The sequence below is a fragment of the Neophocaena asiaeorientalis genome, unplaced genomic scaffold, assembly GCF_003031525.2.
Source record: "Neophocaena asiaeorientalis asiaeorientalis breed wild unplaced genomic scaffold, Neophocaena_asiaeorientalis_V1.1 scaffold476, whole genome shotgun sequence".
In the NCBI taxonomy this organism is placed as follows: Eukaryota; Metazoa; Chordata; class Mammalia; order Artiodactyla; family Phocoenidae; genus Neophocaena; species Neophocaena asiaeorientalis.
Window position 1 is genome coordinate 2672894 of NW_020172178.1, and position 24196 is coordinate 2697089.

At 50.7% G+C, this 24196-nt stretch overlaps 1 protein-coding gene across 1 annotated transcript in view; it reads left to right on the top strand.

Annotated features, from left to right (window-relative positions):
• Positions 1-1487: 1487 nt before the first annotated feature.
• Positions 1488-24196, top strand: part of BDKRB2 (bradykinin receptor B2) — a 31196-nt gene continuing 8487 nt past the window's right edge. Inside the window, exon 1 of the mRNA XM_024759459.1 lies at positions 1488-1541. The gene's annotated coding sequence lies outside the window, so the exon portion shown is untranslated. The remainder of the gene's footprint in view (positions 1542-24196) is intronic.

Sequence of the window (24196 nt, forward strand, 5' to 3'; positions counted from 1 at the left end):
CTGTGCAGAGGAGTCACTGAGACACCAGGTCAGGGAAAGGACCACGTTCAAGTTTATGCAACCAGTTCATAGGCAAGTCAGGCCTAGATCCCAGGACTCCCCGTTAACCCTTCTGGGACTCAGTTTCCCCGTATCTCTGATAATGGAGTTGGACTCAGTCGCTGGTTTGAAGACTTGGTTCAGAGAAGTTACAGGGGAAGGGGAGACGGCAGGTGAAGTTGTGACCCTCCCGTTTATTCCCCCAGTCCCACCGGACCCACGTCATCAGCTCTCTTTTGAAGGAAATGCTTTAAGACTTTTTCCAAAAATGTTCGAAGGCCCCCAAACTTTGCAGCTTCTAAGCTTCTGGGAGTGTTAAGTGCTGTGGATTGTCAGTTAGTCTCCAGAGCGAAGCTAAGAAAGCCAACCAGTGTTGAAGTGTGAGGAAACCACAGGCAAACATCCCCAAAGAAATGACTGAGTCTCAGAGGCACAGATCCTAAAGTGTCACCAGAAAACAGGACAGGGAAAGGTGTTCTATCTCTGAAAACGTTTCCAAGTTTCTGCTGCCATCATCCCTTTGGAAGTATACATGGCATAAAAAAAAATCAGAACTCCCCTGCCTCCCTGGCCACCCTTGTTTCTACCTTCTGTGTAAATGCCCACTGTTTTACACCTGAACTCGGACACAAAACAACCACACAGGGAAAAGAAATAATGATAAGCAGTAAATGTGCTATTAGACAAATGGATTCACTTGTGGAGTGTGTCAGCTACGTACCTCAATACCAGAAAGAAGAAAGCTAGTGTTTTAGGGGTCACCTGCTATGCATCCAATATTCACACCAAATTTTCATTTAGTTGAGAAAAGAGATGGGAAAGTGGTTAAGAACAGAGTTTGGAGCCAGACTGCCTGGGTTCCTTGGAGGATTAGCTGAGTTAATGCATTTATGGGCTTTAAAAAAGCACCTACCACAGTAAAAGTTATATACACGTCAGGACTGTTACTAATCCTCACCACTCCCCTCTCTGAGATTTGTCACCATCAGCTACATTTCAGAGTTCAGAGAGGTTAAGTCACCTGCCCAAGGTTTTTTGCCAGGAAAGCGGCAGCACGGGGACTGAAATCCAGGCTGACTTGGAGCCCAGAACGCGTTTGCCAATCCGAGCCTCTAAAGGGCAGCCTGTCTACACAAGAGAACATTCCATGGACTAACCTGGAAATCATCCATGCGGCTGTTCCAGACCCCCAGGCACAGAGGGCAGCAGGAGCCCTGGGCAGGTGCAGCCACCCACATGGCCTCTGTAGGTCTGGGATCTGGAAACTGCAGCCAGCCTGGCTGGGGCCGGCGCTGGGCAGGAGCCGGAGCTCTGGCCTAGGCTGGAGGTGGAGGGAGGAAGTGCCCAGCATGGTGATGACATCACAGCCCAGCCCTTGAAAGATGATCTGTTCCCGCTGCCACTCCAGCTCAGCTCCAGAGGCTCCTCGGAGGACTGGGGCCCTCGGGAAGCCCCGCTGGACCAGGGAGCTACGAAGTGCCCGCGTTTGTGCTCCGGACAAGGTGGGTGCCGGGCAGGGGCTGGTCCAGCCGCCTCACCTTCTCGGGGAAGGACAGGCAGACCAAACACAGAGGGAGGGCGGGCAGATGGGTGACATGGAGGCTGATTCCCAGGCTGGGTGAGAAGTTTTCCTCAGGTCCTAGGGAGTTTGGGAAAGTTCCCTTCCTTCCCTACAGGTAACAAGAGGGACTCCCAGCAAGAGAAATGTTCTTGTTTGTTCTAGGTTTGTCTTCTCCCTGAACGGAGGAGACAGACAGGCAGGTGTGTATTTATGTGAGCCATTTAGTGACCTGACTTTTGGGTGGATTCCTGCACTAAAGCAGAGAGGGTGGTAAAGCAGGGAAGGTGTGGGGTTTAGACTCAAGAATCTGGCTTTTCACACATAGCCCTATCGCTCATTGGCCCTATGTGACCCTGGACAAGTTACTTAACCTCTCTGAGCCTCAGTTTCTCGTCTGCAAAGTACCCTGCTCGCCTGCTTCCCGGGACGGCTGGAGTTAATCAGATCACAGACGGAAGGGGGTTTGTAAACGATAGCTGATGTGCGTTGGGGCGGTGGTGGTGATAACTCAGACAAGCTTCGCATCCCTCTTGTCTGGTCCTGGCTGTCCAGGACGGAGGGATAAAACAGTTTGTTTGTTCAGAGTGTGGGCTTTGCATCCAGCCCAGTTTCCTGAGCCAGAAGGCTGACCTGGCAGGATGGGGGGCAAAGACAGAAATGGGCTGATGAAGTGAAGTGTCGCGTGTGCAGTAGGTGCTCAATAAATCGTAGCGGTTATCAGAGCTGCCGAGGGCAGGTAGTTTCCCCAGGCTGCGCCGGGGTGGGAGGCGGGAGTTGCTCTCCCAGGCAGGTAAGAATGTGCCTCCTTGAGTCAGGCTGCCTGGGGCTCCCACCAGTCCACAGGAAGTGGGAGCTCTGGCCCAGGAGTGGGCCATGGGGGCCCCAGGGCCAAGCCGCCTCTTAATCCTTCTCTCAGTGGGTGGCTGGGGGCAGGGTGAGTGACCCCACAGGACACTGTCCACCCTCCTTATCTGGAGGAAAACTGTTCTGTGTACTTCTGGGCCCTGGCAGCAGTCAGGGTGAAGGGGACATTCCACAATAGGAACCCCACAAACTTGAAGGAAGAGTTCGGGACGGGAGTCAAGCAGGGGGTGGGGACGAGCCAGGAGAAGGGGATTTGGAGAACACTACAGATGCAGGCTCCCACACTGGCCCCGTAGCCAGGACCCCAGGGTCTCATCCCAGCTCTGCCGGGAACTCACAGAACCCCTGCAGTCATGCGCTCCGAGGCCATCACAGAACACATGAGGAAACTGAGTCTCCGAGCCAGGATGTAACTGAGCAAAGCCCTCTGCTCAGGGTCCGGGAAAGGCCTTGACCTCTTTGGGACTCAGGTCTGTCACTTATAGGAAGGTTCCGATGATTGACGAATGGTGAGACTAAGGACATGGGATTAGACCGAACTGGAGACATGCTGGCCAACGGCACCAAGCAGGGGAAAGAGCCGTGCCACGTGGTCTCTGCTAACACAGTGACCGTGCCTGGATAAAAAGTTCAGAGGGGATCCGAGGGTAACATTAATGGTTGCCTTTCTGACCTGTGCAGCCTTGGGGTCAGAGAGAGCACTGGAGATTGCCCTGCAGACCCACCAGGGGATTCTGGTTTTCAAAATCAAAGTAGGGATCATGTCTGTCCATTCGCAGCTGGCTCGCCTGCACTGAGAACCGTGCCTACCATAAAGTGGGCACAGGTCAGTATTTGCTGAATGACTGAATGGTAGATGGGTGGGTGGATGGCTGGACCGGTAGATGGATGGGTGAATAGCTGGATGGATGGATGGATGGATGGATGGATGGATGGATGGATGGATGGGTGGATGGATGGGTGGATGGGTGGATGGGTGGATGGGTGGATGGGTGGATGGATGGATGGATGGATGGGTGGATGGGTGGATGGATGGGTGGATGGATGAATAAATGAATACTGGTCACTTGGCAGGCACTAAAAGCACACAGAGCATATTACTAAGTGAAAGAAGCCAATCTGAAAAGGCTACATACTGTAGGATTCCTATTATATGACATTCTGGAAAAGGCAGAACCATGGAGACAGTGAAAAACACCAGTGGTTGCCAAAGTTGGGGGGAGGGAGGAATGAACACACAGAGCACAGAAGATTTTCAGTGCAGTGAAACTACTCTGTATGAAGCTGTAATGGTGGATCCATGTCATTAAACATTTGTCCAAACCCACAGAATGTACAGCATCAAGAGTGAACCCTATGTAAACCATGGACTTTGGCGATATGATGTCCGTGTAGGCTCGTTCATCGTAAGAACACAGCACTCTGGTGCAGGATGTTGATAAGTAGGGAAGATCATGCACATGTGGGGTAGGAGGTAATGGGGACTCTGTACTTTCTGCACAATTTTTCTGTGAACCTGAAACGTCTTTAAAGATAAAGTCTAATTTTTTTTTAAAGCACACAGTGCAGGACTGTGTGTTGAGGATTCAGAAGGCACTTAGGGAATCCCAGAGCCATGAATCAGATGATCAGAACTTCCTGAACTTCCTAAGACTTGATACTAAGACTGAGTACGTCACTTCCAACACCCACCCGGCCCAGGAATCCCCTGACTTCTTTGTGCACGTGCTTCCAGGAACGGGGAGGTCACTATTGTACAAGGCAGCCTGCTCCATCTCGAGAGGGTTGTACTGTTAAAAAGTCCTTCCTTAGGGCTTCCCTGGTAGCGCAGTGGTTGAGAGTCCGCCTGCCGATGCAGGGGACACAGGTTCGTGCCCTGGTCCGGGAAGATCCCACGTGCCGCGGAGCGGCTGGGCCCGTGAGCCATGGCCGCTGGGCCTGCGCGTCCGGAGCCTGTGCTCCGCAACGGGAGAGGCCACAGCAGTGAGAGGTCCGTGTACAGCAAAAAAAAAAAAAAAGTCCTTCCTTAGACTGAAGCTAAATCCCTCTCCCACTGAGCATTGGGCCACTTTCTATCTCTTGGAGTGGGACTGTATAATTCTCATCCTATGGGTCCTGCCTGAGCAAAACTTGCACAGCTCTTCAATCAAAATATACTTTCCAGAACAAACCCAAGAAGTAAAGTATTCCTTTGACTCTGGAACCTGCAGGGTTCTACAGGTTAGAAAAATGTGAACCCCCTCCAAAAAAAATCATCGCAGCACAAAGCAGGGTGGAACAATTTGAAGGCTCTGCGTTCAAATTCTGACTGTCTACTGCGGGAGAGGCCCCTGAGCCTCAGTTTTCTCATCTGTACGATGGGGGTAGTCATTCCTATTTCTGAGGAGCATGGAGAGGTTTATCTCAGATGGTGCTAGGGCAGTGCAAACAGGGCCAGGCTTACTGCAGGTGCCCACTTAGCAGGGGGACGGCAGCAAGGACCTGGGACTACCAGAGGTGTTGTGTGCCCTGCAGTGGGGTCACTACAGCTTGGGGGTTCCCAGGGAACAAGGTGCCCCAGCATGCCCACGCTCATATTCCTAGGCAGCACATCTATGGGTGGCAACAGCTGGAGCCCTGTAACTTTTCCCACTTCAGGTTTCCAGCCCACACTCCCCAGCGCCTCTAAGCCCCTCTGATTTCCCTGGCCAGTGGAGCTCTGGGAAGGCGGGCACAGAGAACTGGCTTCCAGACCCCGATCCAAACCTGCTAGCTGGCTGAGCCAGCTCAGCGAGGTCGCTTTGCTTCTCTGAGCCTACGAAATCAGCAGCGCCTGTGTCAGACACCTCGTGGGGTGTTGTAGACTGTAGACTGCCAGGCACTTGGGCAAGCCCAGCGCTTCTGTGGCTGTTACTGTGCTGATGTGTACCTGTGACATCGCGTTCCCTCTTCTTTCTTTTGCGTCCCCAAGTGGCCATATTCCAAGGGGGTGTGGCCTGACCGGGAAGACCAGCCATGGACACACACTACCTCAGCAAATGGCTTTCTCGGGGGAGCAAATTTGAAAGGAACTCAGGCCCTGTCCCTGCCCTAGACCCCAAAGCCACCATCCCCAGATGCCTCCTCTTAATCTCCATGGCCGAAATTCAGGGCCCCCAAACCCTGGTACCCAGGGCTGTATCACCGCCCCCTCCCACGTCATTTCAGGAACCGACAGACACACTCTCCCTGAGAGCTCGGGGCCTCAGACAGCTCCCAGCCTAGCTCCCCTGAGGGTGGATTTGGGCCTCAGGAAGCATCAAGCTGTGTCCTGCCTCTCCCACCCAAATGAAAGCCCCTCCAGGGAAAAGACTGAACCCAACCCAGCGCACGGCACCTACCGTGAATACCTATACAGCAGGGGTGACACCCCGACGGCAGTAGGGAGGCTCTCTTGGTCCTTCCAGAGCCTCTGAGATTGCACCTTCCAGCCAAATGGGAAAGTAATCCCATCAAATAATGCAAGAAAAGGAAAGACAAGTTATAGGGAAAATTAGCTGATCAGTTAAACCAGTTCAATTCTAAACTATGGCTAACAAATTGGCTGTATTGTGATTGTGAAGCTTTGTAACTCTTTAGGCAGGATACTTAAAATAGACATAAAAATTAGGAAATAATCTGGAACAAAAATTTCTTATTATTTCAGCTAAATCTGAAAAGTGAGAAGAGAAAAAGAAGGGAGGAGGAAAAGTGTGCTAAAGATTTTTAATTGAAGTATAGCTGATTTACACTAAAGATTTTATCTTAGCTGGAAGAACAGTTATTTTTCTACTCTTGATGCTAATAGATGGATGCAAGTTTTAATGTTTGTTAAAATTTTAAAGATAACCAATAGAAGAATTGAAGAGTATATATATATATATATATATATATATATATATATATTATAGTGTATTATATTTGTAACATTATTATAAATTATGATAAATTAGCTTACATTGTATTCAACAAAGGAAATACATTCTAAGGAATATTTATAGAAATGGATTATGTTCTAGGTCTTAAAGAAAACCTTAATATAGTCCCAGATATAAAACTCTTACTGGCTGCATTACTTGACCATACTGTAGAAATTAATATGAAATATAGAAACTAAACATCACAAATCACTTGTAAATCTTAGGAAATGCTCTTCCTCAGAACTCTCCCATCAGAGATTATCAAAACTGAAATTACAGATATCTGAGACAAGATCAGTTACAAGAACACTGTTAATCTAATTTATGGGATGCAGACAAAGCCGTACTCATAGTTGAGCTCATGTTAATAATAATTACGATGACGATTATTGTATTATTGTTTATAGAGATTGCAAGTAAATGAATAAAATGTTCAGTTCAAGAAGCTGGATGGACAAAAAAGGTAGAAAAAAGAACAAAAGAAAGAAAGAAAAAGAAGTAGAAGAAAGAATAATGATGACAAAACAAAATGATTAATTAGAAAGGAAACAAGCGTTAATATCAGTATTCCATCTAAGGAAAAACCAAAAGCTGGCTCTTTGAAAATAGGGAAGGGGGAGGAAATATCAGGAAGTGATCTGTGCCATGTGGAGAATTAGGATAAGTTGCTGAGACAGGAAGTGGCCCAGCATCCCAGCCTTTCCAGGCTGTGGGAAGGACGATCTGCCTGGTTGGGGGCTTCTGTTGGCCCCGTGAAAGCCTTCTTTCCATACTGGCCTCCTGTTCCCTGGGAGGGTCCCATGTCCCTGAAGGTAGGAGAGCAGAGCTCAAAGCCCTGCCCCCCGCTGGGCCTGGGATCCCATCATCTCTGCTTCAACCTTTTATACCTAAGTCTCAGTCAGAGCCCACGAACCAACAGGCTCACAGGTGTGCTAAGTATTTAGCCACCAACATTTCTTAAAAGAGTCAATAGTTTTAAAATGGGATATTTCACATAAAAATTCAGCTTCCCAGCTTCTCTAGGAATGCACACGGCTCTGGCAAGGCTGAAAATTAATGCCCCACCTGGCCACACACAGCTCTTTAGGTCAGACCTTGGCTGTCCGAGTGCCCACCCCTCCCCCAGCGCCAGCATCTGCTCTCACCTCCAGCACCCCACTTTAATGGGCCCCTGTGGGCATTCGAATTTGAGGCCCTGCTTGACACGTTGAGAGGTGCAGACTGGTGAAGGCCACTGAGGCAGAGCTGAGCTGGTTACGACTGGGAGAAAGAACTTTCCAAGCAGATTTACAAGGGCAGCCTCTCCCCCAAACAGACCCACGTAAGGGAGGGCAAAGACAGCCCCTCCCCACGCCAGCCTCTGGGGGCTGAGCTCTAAAATGGGCCTGCGATGGTGCCGCAGAGTGCCTTAGACATGGAGCATTTCCCAGGCCTAAAGCAGGAACACCCAGCCGTGGAGTTGAGACCTTATTGGAGGGCTTGACTCTTCCAAACAGAGAGGGGAAAAAGCTGGTGTGAAACTGAGGAAAATGTGAACTACCCAGGATCCTAAGCACACGATGCTCTCCAATGCCTCTGAGCCTTCGTTCATGCTGTTCCCGTGCCTCTGATGCTTTTCCACACCTTCCTCAAGCTTCTTCTCCTACTCAGCCTTTGATATGAAGGGGTCCCTCCATCCAGGAAGCTTTCTACACCCCTTCCCAGAAGCTAGGTCCCTCCTTGGTGCCCCGCAACTGCCTTTGGCCCCTCAGTGACAGCACTAGCCATGCTGTGTTGGCATCATCTGTGTGTTTGCCTCTCCTGCAGCCTGTGAGCCCCCTCAAAGGCCAGGGCCTCATCTTACCCCTCTGTCCATCCCCAGCCTGGTCCCCAGGGGACCTGCAGCGCCCTCCTGGCCGTTAGGGCCTGTACCCTGGTAGGCACAGCAGGCCTCCTGGGAGGTCGGACTCTGCAGTGACAACAGGATGGGCATCTGGCCATCAGATGCCAGGGCCGGTGAGCAATGGCATTCCCTGAGTGTGGCCTCTGGCCTCCTGCAGAGAGCAGGTGTTCCAAGGAGGTCTCTTTGTCACTGCAGACTAACAGTCGGGTGGCAGGTTTCCAGGCTTCCTTTCTGTGGGTCTTGCCGTGCCCCCATGTCCTAAAGGCTCTGGGGCACAGATGAGGCTTCTGAGCCCACCAGCTCTGAGCCCGGGTGCCTTCCGACCCCAGGGGGTCCCATGGCAGCCACTGGTAGGCCTGCACCACTCTGCAAAGTCCCTTCTTCTGGACCCTGAGTGCCAGCTTCTCCGAAGGTGGCCTCCAGCCAGTTCCAGTCCCTGGGCAGAGGCCGTGCTGGAGGACACCGGGCTCGTTGTCCAACAGCCCAGCATTCTGATCGAGGCTTGGCCAACGGCTTGCTGAGTAACACAGGGCAGGTCGCTGACCGGCCTGAGCCCCTCCCTTCCCACCTGCATCAGGGAATCAAGACCACCGTGCACAGCCTTTGCGCGGCTGACACGGCAGGACTGTGTGTGAAAGTGGCCACACCACGCAGGGCCCGCTCATTCCTGCCTCTCTGAACCACTCGGGAGAGACTTCTGGGCTCCCAGCTCGGAGGCTGCTGCCCATGAGGAGTGCAGAGCCTGTGCGAGAGACAGGCGAGGGCCCGGGAGACTCAGACTCAGCACCCTGCTCCTGTGACCCCAGGGGCCGGCCCAGAGGACCCGGGACAGTCACGTGCTCTGCTTGTCCTGAGCCTCCTGAATCCAGAGACAGATGGCAGGATCTCCACCTTCCCCTTCCTGGGCCTCGGTGTGCCAGCCCGCCACACACTCACACGTCACACACACACTCACACATCACACTCACACATCACACACACATATAAACACACACACAACACAGACAACACATACACACATGTACACACACAGACACACACCACTACCTCTCTGCTGCCTGCATGTCCCCATAACCATCTTGTGACATCTATGCTCTCTGAATTGTCGTTGTGGGCAGGGTTCCAGTTCTCTCCCAGGAGGGTCCTAGACCTTTAAAGCGGAGGGCAGGTGTAAATGGGGGAGGACCTGCGGTGGGACAGACCAGGCGGGAGCCCACCCAGGGCCCCAAGAGTGTATATCTCGGCCCTACCCTGGGCACCCCCGCCCTCAGAACTCTGCCAAAGCTGCTGAGCGGGGATGCTTCCCCCCAGGCGCAGACGCAACGCTCTCTAGAGGTGACAGAGCTGGTCGGAGGCGGCGCTAGGATCGGGACCTGGCCTGGTTCCCCCACGAGGACGCCGTGGCTCCCTGGATGGGAAAAGATGTCAAGATGGGCATCAGGAGGTGCGCTCAGGCCGGCAGCGGCAAGGAGACCAGCCCTGCCACTGCCAGGGAGAGAGCAGGTGGGGAAGCGAAAGAGGGGCCAGGGCTGGAGATGCCGGGGGGACCCCGGGCCTTCCCACTCTGGGGCAACATCCCGAAGCCCCAGCTGGGTGCTGACTTCCCCGACTGGGCCACCTTGCATGTCCCCAGCGGTGTACACGTGTGTTTACTGCAAAAATAAATCACAGCCACGGGGACTTTCAAGTGGCCTGGGGAATTTCTTCCAAGAGCGTGTGTGGACCGTGGTGGCCGTGGCTGAGGGGGTGGAGGTGGGCCCCCCGGGGCGGTCACCGCACAGAACATGCCTGGATCTGGGTTGCCGTGGAGGCGACGGTTACTCCAAGGCAGAAAAGGGAGCCGAGGGCTAATGAGATCCTGATGGCCAGGGCTGATCCCGCTGGGTCCTCACCACAACCCGCAGGCAGGAGATAATGTCTCTAGTCCTGCAAGTGGGGGGACCCATGCCCAGAGAGGTGGCCCCTGGCTCAGTCACACTGTTGGTAAATGGCAGAGCTGGCATCTGGATGCCTGCAGAGTGATGCTACCTCCCAGCCTTTTTCTTTTTGCTGCAGGTTTGCCTCAAGGGCCAGCACTGGCCTGACTGAGGATGACCTGAGAGGGTGGTGAGGGTGGGCAGCCATATAACCCAGAGGAGGGGGAACGGGGGGAAAGTGGCGGGCAGCACACAAAGGAAGGAAAATCAGGCTTTCCCACGGCAGCAAATACACCAAATCCAACAGAGGAGTGTCTCCAGACTCAGGAGAGAAGCAGGCCGTGACAGTGCATGGTCTTCCGTGAGTGAAGGCGGCAGAAACATGCTGAATGTGAAAGGGCTCAGAGAACATGCCATCCTTGCAACCAGCGTGAAAAAGATCCCTCAAAGACGAAACCCGGGTGACAGAGACATGAGTCAAAATGAAGAACAGAGGCTGGGGAAGGATTTTTGGTTCGTGGGGACCCCAAATGTAAAAAATCAGGCTGAATCCTGTGACAAGAAGTGGCTTTTGAGTCCAGCAGGAAATCCCACCTTCCCAGAGTCTCCCTCAGCAACTCCCCACCTGGATGCTCTTTCCTGGGTTCTTAGAAGCCCGCTGACTCCACCTGCTTGATACTGACCAGGGTTCTTGGCCTTCCCCAAGCAATAGAAATTGACTAGAGGCCAGACAAGAAATTCAGGCAAGACTTATTGGGGTCCGCTGCTGCAGCGCGTGGGAGCGGGTGGGAGCGGGTGGGTGAAAACAAGTAACAGTTTCCCTTGCTTGCCCCTCCCCCACCCCGAGGAGGGGCGAGCTTGTTCCTTATATGGGGTGAGGGTAGGGGTGTGTCCAGGGATCCAGCCAGAGGGGTGGCTTAGGTGTTTTGCCCACCCCTCTTCAGAAGTGGCAGTTGGGGTTTTTTTGGTCTTTTTGTCTGTAATTTGCCCCACCTGCACATGCACAGTTTTATTTTTAGTCCCTTATAATTTCTTTGTAATTTGTAGCTGGAGGAGACGTTTGTCCAGGTGCAAGCACTGCAGCACTGCAACAAAGGGTCCCAAGTCCCAGCCTGTCTCATGCTCAGGACTGGTGTTTGGGTAAGACAGGACATCACTGAAGAAACAACTCATAAATGCACTCAACATTTCATTTTCTGTGAAAACATGATTACGCACCGATTTACCGGTTTTTAAGTAAGCAAGGCCTTTCCATTGAACATGGGCTGGCTGATTGTCTTTCTTGCACAAGCGAACCCATCATTCATTCTCTATTTTGAAAAACATAGGAGCGAGCACTTGGCTTATTTAAATAGTTTCATTCCAGAAGCAGTCAAGGTTCTTCATAGAAAATGTGAAGGCTATTACAAAGAATGAAGAAAACACAAAAGCAACACAGGATCCCGCTGGGCAAAGGCAGCCGCCACTAGTAATCATTTGGCATTTTGCCTTCCAGATTTTTTCCTGCTGTGTTATACATATGATTTAGCGCCCAGCTTTCTTTTCCCACCTGGCCTGATATCAGAAGTGTTCTCTCTCTTTCGGTGAACTCTTTGGAGCGTCATTTTTCATGTATAATATTTAATCAGTCCCCTGGTCCGAAAAGTTTTGGTTGTTTCTTATTTCCCTAATCGGAGGACAGGAGGCTTTCCCTGTCCTTTTGATTGTTTTCCGAAATACCAAGCAAAAACTAAAGGGTATTTTTTTAGGTTCTTGATTTGCTTCATTGAATTATTCCAGAATCGAATGTTCTGGAGACAGGTTTGAGAGCCAGTCAACCCTCTGTGCCTGACCCTATTCGGAGAAGAACATCGAGGCTGTCGTCTGCCTGCCTTGCCCCTCAGTGTGCGACTGGCCCATTAAGCATTTGCAAACCAGATTGTTTTAATGTGGTCTGGGCTCCGAGGGTTCCTGGGGAAGCAGGTCCAGGCAGCCAGGGGCTGGACGCAGTGGACTTGGCATCTCACCAGATGAGTGATGCCTCACTGAGTGTCTACGAGTGACCAGTCCCGTTCCACCGATAAGGAAACAGGCTCCGAGAGGTTCAGGGACTTGGCAGTGAGCAGAGGCGCAGAACTGTTGTCCCTGTGTCCCCTGGGCAGGCTTCAAGCTGGGTGTGTGGGAAGGTGAGCTGCTTGGGTGTGGCCTCCGTCTGGCACAGTCTCCCCGTAGGCCGGGGACGTCATCTTCCAGGCTACAGTGGGGAGACCCACCCCAGCAGCAGAATGAACAGATTTAGAAAGCTGCTAGTCACAGACTGTCACAGTGGGAAAGACCTTACAAAATAATCTGTGTAATCACCCCCCTGCTTGCCCTACAGATGAGGAAACTGAGGCCCAGAGAGGGAAAGCCACCTACTCGAAGGCACATGCTGAGTCAGCGGTCCAGCGTAGGTCTAATAATAGTAATACTAACGATAGAAAAAGCAGCTCTGATGGCAGCTACCGTGGGGGGACTCCAGCTCCGTGCCAGCCCCGGGGCTCAGCTCATTTCAGCCCCAGACAACACAGAGGGGGACACGCTACTACTATCCCCGGCTTGCAGATGAGGACACAGAGGGAAGTGGGGAGGGGGCTCAAGCCAGGTCTAACTGTCACTGCCCAGCCTTCCTGCTGCCTGGCCCCAGGCTGACATTTGGGAGCCCTGAGGAGACAGCCCCATAGTTGGGGGACGGGGCTCAGGAGGGGCTCATGAGCGCGGTCTGCCTGATGCACTCGACCACAATCAACTTGGCTATTCTTTGGTTCTTGTCGTCCCTCTGGTGGCTCTGGGAGTTGTCACCTGCGTCCCCATTTAGGAGTCTGTGACCTTGGATGCATCACTTTGCCGATCCTCTGTTGCCTTGCCTATAAAATGGGCGTCACATCCCCTGGCAGGACAATTACGTGAGGATCAGGGAAAGAACCGCTGATCGGGGTGCAAACCTCCGTCATAAACTGTAAAGTGCAGTGCACACTGCCACTGAGTAGCCAGCATCGTGGGGTTGTGTGCAGAGGGGTAGGGTCGGGACACTCATGCACGACTAGGGACGGGCCACCTCCCTCTTAGAGCTTTAGTTTCCTCACGGTTAATATAGGGTTGGACTAAGAAAAATCTCTAAATGGCGAGATTCTTCCAGCTCGAAAATTCCACGGCCCTAACACATCTGGGGTACTTGGCAGTTTACAAAGCACTTTTCTATCTGCAACCCCTGAGTTCGAATCCTACCCCATTCCCACCCACTTAATAGCCAATGACCTTGGCCAAGGCCCTTTCCCTAAACTTGGACAAGCCCCTTGCTGGAGTCAGAGCCTGTTTTGTTGTTTATTTAGATGAGGGCAAGGCTGCGAGCCCCGCCTTTCTTACAGGACTGAGGGAGGCGCTTCTGTTTCCGCATCTGTAAAATGGGGCTAGAAATGCCTGTCTAGAGTTGTTGTAAGGATTGAGTGAGTTGATGTTTGTTACGTGCTCTGAACAGAACTGGCATGTGGAAGATGCTATATGCATTGCTGTCAGCATCATCATTATTCATCCTTTCCAGAATACTTCCTGAGGCACCTGCCATTGGCCAGGCCCAGCGCTAGGAGATGGGGATACAGTGGAGGGAAGACTGAGACATTTATTGCAGTCAGAGCACTCCCAGCCTGGTGGGGAGAGAACCAATTAAACAAGCTATTTACATAAATGTACTGAGAGCCATGAGAGCACAGAAGCTAAGGGTCTCTGTGCAGAGACACTCAGAGTCCAGGAAGGCCTCCCGGAGGAGGTGATGTTAAGCTAGATCTGAAGGATGACCAGGAGTTGGACGGGCTCCTGCCCTGTGCAGCGGGGGTGGGTGGGCAGGGAGGCAAGGCCCTGAGACATGGTTGCTGGGGCTCTGGGCAGGGCAAGGCGGGAATCAACTGTCACATTGTCAGGAATTTCATGAGCTCAGCTGGGCTTGAAATCAGCCACGGTGGGAATATTTACAACACGGAAATTTGCAGATGCTACCAGTTAGTGCTTTTCCACCCAACGAGGTCCAGTTGGTAACACGTGCCGGCACACCACTGCCTCTTCCTCCACTCGGTCGGCCTGAAGAAGCCCACCCTTGCCCACAGGTCCCCAAGGGCACACGCAGGGCAGCAGGAGCTCCTTCCTGTGAGCGCTGGTCCTGGGCTAGTCCGAGGGAACACCAGGGTGTTTATGGAAAAAACGTTTACCAGGAGTCCACCTGTGCCAGGGGCTCAACGGTGGTGAAGGAAGCATGAATGCGGCTCTCGGGGACGAGCTTTCCACGTCAGGACAGATAGTCCCAGGATGCTGTACATCAACTACAAAAGGCAGAAATGAAGGAAAAAGGAAGCTGACAGACCTTTGCTTCTCAAGAGAAGCAGAGGCTTGGGGATGAGAGAAACCGTTAAGGTCTTTCTGTCTGCCTTCTGAGGAGTTGGGGATCACCTGAGACCCTGTAGGTGGAGGTACCAACCCCAGACCCAGAGGGCTTCCCTCCGCTCTTCTGCCCTCCCTCTCTCCACCCTTTTCAAGGCTACTGATGCTTCACCTTCTCTGGAATCCATCCCCCTTCTATTTCCTCCTCCTACACCTCCCCCTCCCTCTCTCTCACCCTCCCCCCATCCTCCCTCCCTCCATCTCCTCCTACCTGCATCTCCCCCTCCCTCCATCCCCCCTCCCACATCCCCTCTCCCTGGATCTCCCCTTCCCTCCCCCTCCCCCTCCCTCTCTCTCACCCTCCCCCCATCCTCCCTCCCTCCATCTCCTCCTACCTGCATCTCCCCCTCCCTCCATCCCCCCTCCCACATCCCCTCTCCCTGGATCTCCCCTTCCCTCCCCCTCCCCCTCCCTCTCTCTCACACTCCCTCCATCCCCCACTCCTTCCAGCCCCCTCTCCCTCTGTCCTCCCTCCCTCCATCTCCTCTTACCTGCATCTCCCCCTCCCTCCATCCCCCCTCCATCTCAGGCACCATCTCCTCTCCCACCTGGCTGCCACAGCCTCTGACTCGCTGCCTCCAGATTTAGCCGGACTCCTCATCGCAGCCAAAGCGATGGTGCCAGTCACCCATCAACAACGTCATGGTTTGGCTGTGTCAGGCGTCCTAGCTGAGAAGCCTAGGAAACAGAGCTGTACATGAGCGCTGCACAGTTGAGATCACCCGGTGCTCTTGGGCAGGGTCCAAATCTTCCCCAGGAGTCCTCCCGTGCTCCCACACTTGGGCACCTGGGAGACACCTGAGGGCAGGTGCCAGCTCTCGTTTACCACTGTCCTCACACCACAGAGACAGTGTCGTGAGGTTCCAGTGTCCAATCCCAGCTCCACCAGTTACTAGCTGTGTGACTCTAGACAAGTCACTTCACCTGTCTATGCCTCTGTTTTCTCATCTATAAAATGGGGATAATGATAGTACCTCCATTTAAGATAGGTGTGGATCACCTGAATTAATTCATGGGAGGCACTTAGACTACTGCTTGGCAATCAGAGTGAGACAACTGGAAACGGGAATAGTTGCCTGGATAGTTGATGCTGCTAGGGATTTATTGTTGATTTCTTTTAGATGGAATAAGGGGTATGCGATTATGCTTTTTGAAAAAGAGGGTCCTTATCTTTTAGAGATGCACCCTGAAAGATGTACAGGTTAATGACAGGCATGTGAGATATGCTTCAAATCATACAGAAGAGCTGGGGTGGGGTTGGGTATGGAAGAAACAAGATTGACCTTGACGTGAAAATTCTTGAAGCTGGGTGGTAGGTACGCGGAGTTTCGCGATGCTAGTCTATCTACTTGTGTGCATATTCAAAACTTCCATAATACTAAGCTAAAAACAAAATCAAAAATCAGATTTGGGGGTCTGGCCTAGGCCACCTGGGCTTAAAATCCCAGCTCCATCATGCAGGCTGTGCCTCGGTTTGCCCATCTGTAAAATAGGGATGATAATAATAGTAGTTCCTACATGCAGAGGTTACTCTATAATGTACTTAGAAACATGCAAACAAAGTGGCAGGCACTTTACATATCGCATATCGTTCACAACACACTTTTCAGGGGAAGCTATGCCCATTTTACCAAGAGGCTACGTCGGCTGCCCCAGGTCGTCCAGCCAGACAAAAACCAAGACACATCCCAGGCTTGTCTGGCTCTTGCGTCCAGGCAGGATGTGAGTGCCGGAGCTGGGGACATGGGCCCAACGTTTCCCTTCCTCTCTGCTTCTCTGTTCTTGGGGAATTCCAAGCTCTGCAGATCAACTCTAAGAAATATGTACCTCTCCGACTGTTTTCTAAAAAATGTATCACACTGACGGAGCCCAGAGCTCTGGAATTCTGAAGGCTGGCTCCCTGGATTCCAAGGAGATCAGCCTCCCTCAGTGGAATTGGGCAGAGGGTAGCAGTCATGTGGCTAGGACAAGGCTGGTTTTTTTTTGAAGTATAGTTGATTTACAATGCTGTGTTAATTTCTGCTGTACAGCAAAGTGATTCAGTTATACATATATATCCATTCTTTTCACATTCTTTTCCATTTATCACAGGATATGGAATATAGCTCCCTGACTATTCAGTAAGACCTTGTTGTTTATCCATTCTATATATACTAGCTTGCATCGGCTAATCCCAAACTTCCACTCCATCTCCCACCCCCCTCCCCCTTGGCAACCATAAGTCTGTTCTCTCTGTCTGTGAGTCTGTTTCTGTTTCATAGATAAGTTCATTTGTGTCATATTTTAGATCCCACATATAAGCAATATATATGGTATTTGTTTTTCTTTTTCTGACTTACTTAACTTACTGTGATAATCTCTAGGTCCATCCACGTTGCTGCAAATGGCAACATTGCCTCTGCTTGCATGCTTCTTAGAATGGGGAGCTCACTGCTTCCCCACAGCAGCTCATTTCCCCTCTAGGGACATGGTTCTACAAAGGTCTCCAGAACCACCTAGTACAATCTCTCATTCTCTCAATGAGGAAATGAAGTCCCAGCATTGTCAAAGCATTTATCCAAGGTCACATGTGGCACTCAGTGATGGAGGCATGACTAGAACCCAGGACTCTGATGCCCAGAGGCTTGCACCCTTCCATTTCTTTGCTATAGAGTCTTGGACAAGGGAGAGATCTCTGCTGGCTGAGAGGTCAAGGAAGGCTTCTCAAAGGAGGTGACATTTGAGATGGTCCTTGAAGGATGGCACTAGGTTGTGTCTTGATGTCCAAATTCTTTTTGTCCTGCCCACCATGTCTGTACCCTTCCCATGATATCTTACACTGAGCATGGCAAACACGTGGGGAATAGAAGTTTGTTGACTGACTAACTGAATGAATGAATGAATGGGCAGGAAGGCCACTCCCGGGAATTGAACAGGTACCAGTCCCTTAGGAGCCAAGGGCATCTTGTGGGGACCCTGTGCAGGAAGGGATAAAACTCCACCTGCCTCAAATATGGTGTTCACCACTCCTTTTGCACGCATCTTAGGCAGGACCCAAATCCCTTCATGCCACGAAGGAGTCTTTTCTCTGTGGTTGGCTCAGAGGCTCCATGGTGTTTTCCTCCCCCATGTTTTATAAACTGGGCTAGATGGGAAGACAGGTCATGGCACACACTTGCATGTGGCCAAAGCCCCAGGTCAGCCACCCTCTCCTCCCGCCCCAGCAGGGCCAGGGCCTCCCCCGGGGCCACCAGGACATTCAAGGAGCTGGAGTGTCTACGGGGAAATGAGCATCTTCAGCTCACCAAGTCCGAGCCATTCCTGAGCAAAGGCTTTTCTGGAAAACACACTCCCGCTGGACCCTGAATGGTTTCTGCTTTACCCTTTTGCAAAGATTTCTATTTCTTCCCATTATAAATTATTTACATGCTTGTAACAGAAACCCCAGAACATACAGGAAAGTGGGAAGAGAACATCATTCTTTCAAAACATTTTTAATTGGAGTATAGCTGATTTACAATATTGATCTAGTTTCTGGTGTACAGCAAAGTGATTCAGTTATATATATATATATATATATATATGTATATATGTATTTCCTTTTCCAGATTATTTTCTGTTATAGTTTATTATAAAATATTGAATATCTGTGCTATACAACAGGACCTTGTTTATCTATTTTATATATGGTAGTGTGTATCTGTTAATCCCCAACTCCTAATTTATCCCTCTCCCACTTCCCCTTTGGTAACCATGAGTTTGTTTTCTATGTCTGTGAATCTGTTTCCGTTTTGTAAATAAGTTCATTTGTATAATTTTTTAGATTCCACATAAAGGTGATATCATATGATATTTGTCTTTCTCTGACTTAATATGATAATCTCTAGGTCCGTCCATTTTGCTGCAAATGGCATTATTTCATTCTTTTTTTTTTCATTCTTTTTGATGGCTAATCTTCCATTGTATATATGTACCACATCTTTATCCATTCATCTGTCAATGAACATTTAGGCTGCTTCCGTGTCTTGGCTATTGTAAATAGTGCTGCTATGAACATTGGGGTGCATGTATCTTTTTGGATTAGAATTTTCTCCAGATATATGCCCAGAAGTGGGATTGCTGGATCATATGGTAACTCTATTTTTAGTTTTTTAAGGAACCTCCATACTGTCGTCCATAGTGGCTGCACCAACTTACATTCCCACCAACGGTGTAGGAGGGTTCCCTTTTCTCCACATCTTCTCCAGCGTGTATTATGTGTAGTCTTTTTGATGACGGTCATTCCCACTGTGTGAGGTGATACCTCATTGTAGTTTTGATTTGCATTTCTCTAATGATTAGTGATGTTGAGCATCTTTTCATGTGCCTCTTGGCCATCTGTAGGTCTTCTTTAGAGAAATGTCTATTTAGGTCTTCTGCCCATTTTTTGTTTTTTGTTATTGAGTTGTATGAGCTCTTTGTACATTTTGAGATTAAGCCCTGTCGGTCACATCGTTTTGCACATATTTTCTCCCAGAAGGACATCTTTCTAATCACATAAAGGCAGCAGCTCGTAACGTTTTGGTGTGTGCCCTCACCATTCCTTTGCATGGGCTGTGGGTATGAGTTTGGGGTTTTGAACATGTTCACAATCAGACATTAGCACACAGCCCTGTCTCTACATGGGATGGCAGCAGCTGTAGGATGATAAAAACAAAAACCAAAAAAACACAAAACAAACAAACAAACAAAACACAGGGGGCTTAGATCCCGTAATTCCAGGACCTGGGTTCAAGGTCAAGCTCTGCCACTAACTGGCTGTGTGTCCTGGGATAATGTCCACCATCTCTGGGCCTCCGTGCGCACTTATATAACAGGGGCCTGATGAAGCAGTGTCCAAGAGCCCTTCCCACCCTAATATTCCAGGATCCTGTCATGTTAACCCAGGAGGAGTTTCTGGAGCAGGAGAAGGAAGGAGGAATATGCTGGGTATAGGAACCCATGCTTCCATTAAGACGGCCACTTGGGCTCTGTCCCCAGTGGCCCCAGACCTGTGAGTGCGTCCCAACCCCTGGTCACCTCTGGCCTGGAAGAGACCCCTAAGAGGCCACTCCTGGAGGAGACGGGCCAGGCCGTGGCTCTTTCTGCAGGCTGGCATTTACTCGCTGTGTGGCTTTAGGCATCTCCTCACCCCTCTGAGCCTCAGTTTCCCCCTTTGTCATGAGGGGTTGGAGGTAGACTGAACACTTTCTTTTTAAGTAGAACCTTTTTCCCCAATAAAATTGTTTGCAGAAACCTAATACAGAGCAGAGAGGAAGGAAACCCTGACATGTATAGAGCATTTAAAATGTGTCAGGCATTGTTCTAAGCACTTAATATTCATTAACCTTCCTATACTCACAGCAACCCCAAAGTGGGTGCTCTTAGCTTCCCATTTGACAGATGAAGAAGCTGAGACCCTGAGGGGTTGGGCTGCTCGTCCAAGGTTATACACAGCTAGTAAGTGTTGGGACTGGGATTCTGAGCTGGTTGTATCTCAGTCATGAAACCCCAGGTCCCTTGTCTTTCCAACCCCTTAGGGACATCTCGGGGCACCCAACCCATGCTCTTACACACACACACACACACACACACACACACACACACACACACACACACACACACACACACACACACACACTGTGTCTTGCCTTCTGCAGTTCCAATCAAGGTCCAAACCACAAGTGACTGGCGAGATTGAGACACTGAGCTTTCCTGCCTCCAAAACCCACATTACCAAAGGGTCCCAGGGACCGAGTCCCACGGGCTGCCAATTTCTAGCCCTGTGCGAATCTCCCTGCCACCTCCACATGGCCAGCTGGGCCCTTGTCTGAGCTGCCCACCTGCAGCTAGCTACCTGCACAAAACTTCTTCCCTTGAGGAATGAAGTCACGGTGCCCCCTCCAGGCCAGGGACAGCCAAGCCTGCAAGCCCACTTAATCCCTCAACTATTCCAAGCGTGGGGAGCCTCGCACCTGGAACTTCGACGACGGGGAGAGGCTTTCTGATGCCTCGGGGTTTGGAGTCAGGCAGACCTGGGTTTGAATCCTGGCCCTGCCTCTGGCTAGCTTTGTGAACTTGAACTATCTCAGGTTACCTAGCTAAACCTCTGCCTTCGTGTCTGGTGTATGGGAATAATGATGTATCAACCACGCAGTACAGTCTTGAGGATGTAGCAGGAAGGGCACACAGCAAGTTCTTCCATTTCCCTTCGCCTCCACCCTGCAGATGTGTCTGCTGGGGAGAAAAAGAAAAGTAGGGATCGCCCTGCCCTCTATCAGGTCAGTCAATGATCATTTATTGAGTACCTAATAGGCATCGGGCACGGAACAGAGCAAAGAATAAGCAACATAAGCATCTCTGATAGACCTGCCCTAAATGAATGTCACGGAGAAGGAGGGGGGAAGAGAAGGAAGAGAACTCCACTGCTCAAGGGCGTTCAGCAGAGAAGAAGAGCCAGTGGGAGAAATGTATTAACAGCTTTATTGCAAGGAGCTGGATTACTTAATTGCAGGGCTGGCTAGGCAGGTCCAGAATCCATAGGTAAGGTGGTCAGGAGAGGAAGGCCAGAACTCTTGGATATGCACTGAAGCTGCTGTTCCCAAGTGGAATTTCTTCTTCTGGGAAACCTCAGTTCCGCTCTTAAGGCCTTTCAACTGATTAAGCCAGGCCCACCCAGATACTGGAGGATAATCTCCCTTAATTAAAGTCTGATGAGGGACTTCAATAACATCTACAAAGCCTTTACAGCGACACCTAGACCAGTATTAGATTGAATAACTGGGGACTGTAGCCTAGACATGTTGACACATAAAACCAGCCATCGTAGACCACTTAAGGAGGAGGTTCCGTGGAAGGGCTGGTGACTCAGCTGGTGTCACCTTCAGGCAGAGGGCCGAGAAGGGCACTCAGGCAGGAGGGGCAGCCCCAGCAAAGGCAGGGGTGGTGGGAACCTAAGAAATATCCTTGGGCTAATCCTGATGGAGCCCCATGGAAATACATTACATACGAAGGGATTGGAATCGAGGGATGGGTTCATAAACCACAATATACCAATACAATGCGTTCTTTTAAAGGCATCCTTAGGACAACAATGGGACAACATGGAAAAATCCCCTTGATGCAATATTCTACGTAAAACCACAGGAGATGAAAAGCTGGTTGAGTGTGGATATAAAAAGAGCTGTTTGGGGATAGAACTCTGAGAGATTCTAGTATTTTTTTAAAAAAATATTTATTTATTTAGTTGCACGGGGTCTTAGTTGCAGCAGGCAGGCTTCTTAGTTGTGGCATGCAAACTCTTAGTTGCCGCATATGGGACCTAGTTCCCTGACCAGGGATTGAACCCAGGCCCCCTGCAATGGGAGAGTGGAGTCTTATCCACTGCACCACCAGGGAAGTCCCAAGAGCATAGTGTTTTTAAATGCTCTTTACTGTGGTCATATTATCTTTTAAGACAAAAAGGGAGATGTTATTTTTTTTAAGGGGAAGGATTGGTATTAGGATATCGGATAAAGTGGCTCACTCGTTAAAACTACAGAGCCCAAGGTGAGGGAAACAGGATGTGCTGAACAGAATAAGCGAACAGTAAGAAACAAGGAACAGATGAAGCCCAGCAGGATCCTGGGGTGTGTGAGGGCGAACAGTCAGGGAGGCACACCCTGTCCTCGGCTGCAGAAAGCAGGTGGGGAGAGAGGCTCCGCTTCTCAAGGCTCCCCCCCGCTTCCCGCCACCCCACCTCCGCCCCCATAAGTGTTTCCAAAACATTCCAGGCCCACAAAGTGTCCAAACGCAGGAAGGGCCCACGTGGATGTCTAAGGTTGAATGGATCTTCTGATTCAGCTCTTTAGGTGTTCCTGGAACCTAGGTTGAATTCCCAGAACCCCATCCTTCCCCAACAGACAGCTCGGACCTTTTCTCAGGGAAAAGGAGAAAAAGCCCCTTGGAAACCGTACTCAGGCCACACTTCTCCCTACAGACAGCATCCGTACTCAGCGATCACATAAAGGCAGATTTTAGAGGAAAACATTTATTCCGGGGAGAAGTCCAGAGAAGGGCTCTGAGCTGAGATTCGGGAGACCTTGGTTCTTTGTAGCTCTGGCCTTGACTCCAATTTGCTGGGTGGTCTGAGAGATTTTACTTATTTATGGAGTAAATGTTTTCCAAGAGACTGGGATGTGCAAAACACAGCAGCAGGCACGGCGGAGGGTGGAAAGACGATCAAGGCAGGTGTATTTAATATAACGGGACAGAAGCATGCGTGCATCCACACACAGACACACACAAGGCTATCACTGTGAGAGGGGATGCAAAAGGCGGAAGGGGACCGCACTCCCGACAGGATAGAACTGTGCGGTCTCAAGGGTTCCCCTGGAGCAGCAGGCTGGTGATGTCCCAGCGACACACTCATCTCTCCATCCAGCTGTGGAACTGTGTCTGCAAACCTCAGCTGGGCTGTGGGTGGGAGAGCAGGCCACGTGGGGGGCTCCTACAGCAGACGGGCCCGCCTGGGGAGTGGAGGTGAAGCAGCACCCATCCTGGACACGTTCACTGCATGCTTCGTGCATTGGACATGGATTCACTCATCTATTCCTCACAGCCGCCCTAGGTGGTGAGGGCTCTTTTTATACTAACCCCCATTTTACAGTTGAGAAAAACGAGGCACCACGAGGTTACATAATGACCCGATAGAGGGGGACCCAATTCCAGGTCTGGCTCCAGAGCCGGTAAGCCTGACAGCGGGGCTGGGTTTCCCGTTTGTGACGTGAGTTTCCAGCTAGACTCCTCGGGCTGTGTTTCCCTCATTCGGTCATTCCACGCACAGGTTCTGACGTCTATGTCACCTGTACAGCTACTTCTTTAATAGCAACTCACTTCTGAACTGGTAATTCCATATCACCAACTTAAATGGAAAATGGGTATCATTTGTCACCAAAAAAAAAAGCCTGTAAAAATAAATACAATGGGCGATAAACAATCCGGTTAAAGTCTGGCTAGATTTGGGGGCCAGCCCAGGCGCTGGGCCTGCTGTCTTTGTTGAAAGGTGGGTTATAAACACCAGAGAGATGCTGAAGACGCTTTCTCCAGGGCTAACCCAGAGGAGTGGCTCAACGATTCGAGGTTATTTACCATCCAGTCCACAACCCTCGCTTTGGGAAATACCTCCTATCTCCAACACACCACCACAAAACATGGGGCACGAGTTGGCTACAGGATCAGTGGCTCCATACAAGGCAAATCCTGTTCCTTGAGAAAGTGACACTGTGTGTCCTGGGGTGGCCACAGCCGCAGAGCCCTCAGACATGGATTCTTGGGGAACCAAAACAGACTCCCTCTGAGACTAAAACAGAAATGCTCTCTGCAGCGCCAAGAGCCAGTGTTTATGTGATTCAACCAAAGGAAATGCTTTTAAAGTAAGTCTTCTTGGACCAGTTTTGAGGGAGAATGTTAGATGTTTCTTCTAAAGCATCAGTTTGCAAAACAAGGGGAAAGCCCAGCTGCGGAGTCATCGGCCCAGCGCCCAGACCCAGACGCGAGGATCAGAGTAGAGGCGGGAGGGGGCATGGGTCCA